Genomic DNA, 6,260 nt, shown 5'->3' on the forward strand with positions numbered 1-6,260 from the left:
TTTTGGTGTCGAGGGAGTCAAGGAAATGACAATGGGTGGAAAATTGGAGGTGCAGCTCGAGAGCTTATATCAAATGGTAGAACAGCTTTGGTCTCTACTCCAAGTTCTTGTTTCCCTAGTGTTGTTACATATGCCTTTAAGATATTTTAGGTTTTCTTTTCAGTGATGTGAATCTGCACTATTTTCTCACTCCATTACTACACCACTATCAGAAATAAAAATGCCTTACCTCAAAGACCTTTTAAGAATTTATGGTAAATAGTTGTTCCTGCTCTGCCTGCATTTCTCATGCATCCCTAATTGCCTTGAAAAGATGATAGTCAGCTGCCTTCTTGAATTATTGTAGTTTGTGGATCTAGGGATACCTACAGTGCTAATAGAACAAATTTGACCAATGACTGAAGGAAAATGAGGAGGTGGTGCCAGTACTAACCAGGGTGGATAAAGTTAAAAATCACAACATATAGTCCAACAGGTTTATTTGGAAGTACTAGCTTTCAGAACACAGCTCTTTTGTCAGGTAGCTAAGAACTCCTTGCCTCTGACCTGCTTTTGTAGCCACACTTTATATGGCTGGTTGTGTTTCTGGTCAGTAAAGCTCCTAGGATGCTGACAGTGGGTTTCCACCAATGATGGTGCCCTTGCATGTCAAGAGGAGATGATAATTTCTTGGCACTTTTAAAACAAAGACCAGTGCAGCACAGGAACAGGCCCATTCACCTTCCAAGCCTGTGCCAACAGTGTTAAAATGGATGGTCAAAATGTCACTTGTGTCTTCAAGTAATTGACCTCTCCACCCTGGGGAAAAAGTCACATACTTTCCACTCTGCCATTCACAATCTTAGAAATTTCTATCAGATCACCCCTCAATCTTCTGCGCTCCAATGGAAACAAACGGTCTATCCACCCTTTCTTCATAGCTAAAATCCCCCATTCCAGATGACATCCCAGTAAACTTGTTCTATACCCTCACCAAAACATCCACATCCTTCTGGTAGTGTGGTGACCACAACTATATATGATATGCCCAGTGTGGCCAAATTGAAGTTTAGGGTCATAGATATGTACAGCACAAAAACAGACCCTACAGACCAACTCATCCGTGCCGACCAGATATCCTAACCTAATCCAGTCCCATTTGCCAGCACTTAGCCCATATCCCTTGTTATAACACAGGCTAAACCCCTCTCCTAATTTAAACCAACCACACAGAAAAGATTCACCCCATGCTCTAATCTGTTAAAATTTGAGAGGCAGAGAATTATCCCAGAGGTCACTATTTAAAGTAAAAATTAACAACTTAGTCCAACAGAGAATATTAAACCCAACAACTATTTACAACTCCTTTCTCTTAAACCTATCTTTTACCTCCCATTCAACAATACTAGCCCAATTTGTTTTTAAATTACAAATAAAAATCATATTTCAAAACCAGTCAGCTTTGCTGATTCTCCTTTGTGGATTTTCTCCAGATCAGCCTCTATGTTCTGTGCACTCCCCACAGACCGGTACCTTTCAGAGAGCTCTTCAACTAGAAATCTACATTTGATGATTAGATTAGATTAGATTTCATACAGTGTGGAAACAGGCCCTTCGGCCCAACAAGTCCACACCGCCCCGCCGAAGCGCAACCCACCCATACCCCTACCCCTACATCTACCCCTTACCTAACACAACGGGCAATTTAGCCTGGCCAATTCGCAAACTCCACACAGTCAGTCGCCTGAGGCGGGAATTGAACCCGGGTCTCTGGCGCTGTGAGGCAGCAGTGCTAACCACTGGGCCACCGTGACGCCCACCAATGATCTTTGGCAGTTATCCCCCAATTGTTCAAAATGTCCGGTTTTATACTCCAAAACATCAAATTGGTTTTAATATCAAAATACTAAAATCAAATTTGATTAGATTTTGGTATCTTGGGACATAATTTAAACTGATTGGCCAAATTTTGTTTTTATTTCATGGCAACCCAGCTGCTGCTATTTATTTCGATCAAGTGTTATATTGTTCAGAACTCTGTGCTTTTTCAGTCCTTGCGAGCTCTTCATCTCTTAAAAAGGTGCAGTGCACCTCTACATCTTCATAACACCCTCTAAGCCCTTCCTATTTATATACCCTTACTGACGCCTTTTAAATGCTGTAATTGCACCAGCCTCCTCCATTTCCTCTGGCAGCTCATTCCATACACACACCACCCAGTTCTATAAAGCTACATATACACTTTTACTCTATGCCCTTTCCAATGAAAGTAAGTATGCAACAGGCATTTTTAACTACCTAATCTACCTATGCTGCCATCTTCAGTGATATGTGGACCTGCACACCCAGATCTCAGTATATTAATACTAAGGGTTCTGCCATTCAGTCTAATTTTCCACCTGTACTTGACCTTCTAGAACACACCACCTCACATTTGTCTGGATTAAACTCCATCTGCCATTTTTCTGCCTCCAACCGATCTATATCCTCTGACAATCCTCATTATCTGCAACTTCACTAATCTTTGTATCATCTGCAAACTTCCCTGGTCTAATTAGTATGTTTTCCACCAAATAATTTATGTAGACCATGAACAGAAGTCCCAGCACAGATCCCTCTGGAACACCCCTAGTCACAGTCCTCCATTCTAAAAAGCATCCTTCCACCATTACTGTCTATGACTAAGCCAGTTCTATATCCATTGTTTCAGATCTCACCAATACCATGTGACTTCCATATTTTGCACCAGTCTGCCATGATGGACCTTGCCAAAGGCTTTAGTGAAGTCCATATAGACATCAACTGCTTTTCCTTCCATCATCTTCACCACTTCATAAAATACAATCAAGTTAGGTGAGGATGACTTCCCCCAGCCAAAACCATATTGTTTGTTGCTAATCAGCCCATTTGTTTCCAAATGCATATAGATCTTGTCCCGGAGACTCTTTTCCAATAATTTTCCTACCACTGACATAAGGCTTACAGGTCTGTAACCTGCTGGATTATTGTTACCCTTTGTGCCACAAATGTTACTTGTCTATGAGTTTTGCTGCAAATGAACAAACGCTGCTTCAGCAGCTGTCATTGTGAAGCTGCTGAAGATGGGTGGGCCTAAGACACTACTCTGATGAACTTCTACAATTACGTCCTTAGACTAAGATGGTTGAGGTCCATGTTGTCTAGGTGCTAGGTATGATTCCAACCTGTGGAGATTTTACCCCTCCAAACAAGTAGATTGGTGAGGATTAGATCAAGTAGGTTTTTTCCTCCCACTCATCAGTTCCCTCGGTCTAGGAACAATCCCTTTTAAAGATTCTGCCAAATTGGTCAGTGGCAGTGCTACCATGTCACTCTTAGTGATGGATATTTAAACCTTCACCCAGCAGACCTCTTTCCTTAATGAACATTGATTAGTGAAATTTGGTAGAATGGACTGACAAATTGCAAACAGAATTTAATAGACACACATATGAAATGATTCCCTGAACTAGGAACAATAAGGAGAGCTAACAGAAGAGGTTAGTTCTAAAGGAGCTGTAGGGGGCTTAGAGACTGCGCAAAATCATTGGCAGGACAGGTTGAAAGAATATATACAGGATTTTTGTTTTATGAATAACAGCAAATTATACAAAAAGAAGCTATGATAAAACTATATTCAGCATCAATTGGAGTGATGCAGAACTAGTTCCCAACGATGGTATTTCCGAAACATGAAGCTGTTCTCTTTGGAGAAGATCATGGGGAGAAACTGTTCTCACTGTGGGAACAATTGAAAACCAGAAGACACCAATTAGCAACAAAACAAGAAAAAACACTAATGCCCAATTGTGGAGTAGAGGGAGACTAAATTAAGCCTTCAATTTATTTAGTTCCCTTTAGAAGATTAAAAGTTGCATAGCTACAGGGAGAAGACAGAAATGGTACTAGGTGAGTTGACTCTTGCAGAGAGCCAGCATCAGTATGAAATATAAGGGAATCCTCTTGTTCTGCATACATTCTAAGAAACAAAAGAAGTAAAAATAAATCGGAATTTATTTGGTAAAAGTAATTTACCACTGAGATCAAGATAGACAGGAAAACAAAATATTCAGAGTTCAACTGTACACTTTTATTTACACTGAAGCAGCATGTAGTCACTAAGAGTTACAGAAATATACAGTGAACCAGCATTTTGTTTGGGGATATGTATGTATTACAAATTAAAACTTACAGGACCCTATTGACAGATAACCGCATGCACATTTCAGTGTCACTGCACAAGTCACAAAAACGTGAGTGCCAAAATATTGTATACCTTGTTTTTCCACCCCTCCCCCAACAAGAGTGATAACACACATTGCCCTGCTCAAAACTGCATCAAAATAGTAAATAAAACTTGCGTTTCCAGTTTCACGACAAAAGCCAAATACAACCATGAGGCTTTCAGTGCGACCAGAAAAATCTCTGCTTCCAATAATAAAGATATTAAGGATACTCATTTTCACAAAGGCAAATTAAGCTTTTATTAGTTCCAATGAAGGAACCATAGCAGTTTCAGTAAAAAAAAATCATAAATCTTTCATAGAATCTCTAGCGTGGAAGGAGGCATTGAGTCCACAGTGACCCTCTGAACAGCTCCCACCCCCTACCCTATCCCTATAACCCTATGTTTCCCATGGCCAATCCAGCTAATCTGCACATCTTTGAACTGTGGGAAGAAACAGGAGGACCCAGAGGGAACCCATACAGACACGGGGAGAACGTGCAAACTCCACAGACAGTCCACCCGAGGCTTGAATCAAACCTGGGTCTCTGGCGCTGAGGCAGGAGTGCTAACTATTGAGCCACCATGACACCCCTATCAGCTCATAGCTAGTAAATCTAGACACACAGCAAATATGCATAGCGAAATGTAACATTCATCTATAAATAGCACGTTTACAAGATTACTCTGTGCTCATGCTCATCTGGTCTGCAGGTCATGACCACTTGCCCCACATATGCACACGAAACAAAAATTCTAGTTCTTAATGCATTATTAACATAATCACAGTTCATTGTAATAATGGAGTTGCTAAATTCGCTAGATATTAATTTTAAAAAAATAAACTAGTAATAGGGATATCTGTTAGAGTCAAGTATGGACATAGTTAACAATGTAATGCAAATACAGACATAACAGTGCTGTTATGAAATATTAGGCAAACCATCTGTACAGATAGTATAGATATGCCTGGCAGTGTCACTAATAATACCAAAATAACTACAGAAAAGTTAAAATCAACTAGGCAAAAGTGAGGACTGCAGATGCTGGAGATCAGAGTCAAGATTAGAGTGGTGCTAGAAAAGTACAGCAGCTCAGGCAGCATTTGAGGAGCAGGAAAATTGACGTTTCGGGCAGGAGCCCTTCATTAGGAAGGGCTCCTGCCCAAAACGTCAATTTTCCTGGTCCTCGGATGCTGCCTGACCTGCTGTACTTTTCCAGCACCACTCTAACCTTGACTACAGAAAAGCCAATCTCAGTATATTAAAATACTGACATGAGTTATCCTTTAACACCCCAATGGAACTTCAGCAATGTAATAACACACGCTGCTAAAGAGAAGAATAATAAATACTGCTCCAGTGCCAAATATCTGTAGTATTCTACATAAAAGTGAGCTTGATGTTAAAAATGGAGAGTGTGTACGAGGCTCCCAAGTCAGCATGGTGAGAGATCATTATAAATATTTACAACAAATGATCTTTTACTTACTGTCCGTCACGATGATGCATTAGTAACATCAAAAAAAAGGAACTTGATGAGTTGTTAAGTATCGTTAATGGAAATACCTTTTTACATTGAGGTAACAATTCCACTTTCAAGCACAGTATGTTTATGGGCATGTGTTTACATACAAACACCAGTGTGATGTGCATTAGCCTTATAGTTTCATTATAGACTCACATCAAAACATACATTTGATAATAAAAATATTTAAAACTATCAACTGCCATATTACAGTATAGCCCTCAGTAAGAGGATTCCAGTGGCAACCATTTCTATCTGAAATATTTCATAACATTATAATGCTGCACATCACAGCAAGCCATTATATACCCTACAGAGCTGACTGGCTATACTCGTTGTCAATACAGTTCCTGAGAGCAAGAGGCAAACTGTCTTGGGACATTGACTTAATTCATTCTGATCAAGCTATGCTGCTCGATACCTGCTTTTTCATCTGAAGACACAATTACTTGCATTCAACACTGAACCCTCTTTTATATTGTATTCCTAGCTGGAAACTGATCAGACTCAA

The sequence above is a fragment of the Chiloscyllium plagiosum genome, chromosome 33 (assembly GCF_004010195.1).
Source record: "Chiloscyllium plagiosum isolate BGI_BamShark_2017 chromosome 33, ASM401019v2, whole genome shotgun sequence".
Taxonomy (NCBI): Eukaryota; Metazoa; Chordata; class Chondrichthyes; order Orectolobiformes; family Hemiscylliidae; genus Chiloscyllium; species Chiloscyllium plagiosum.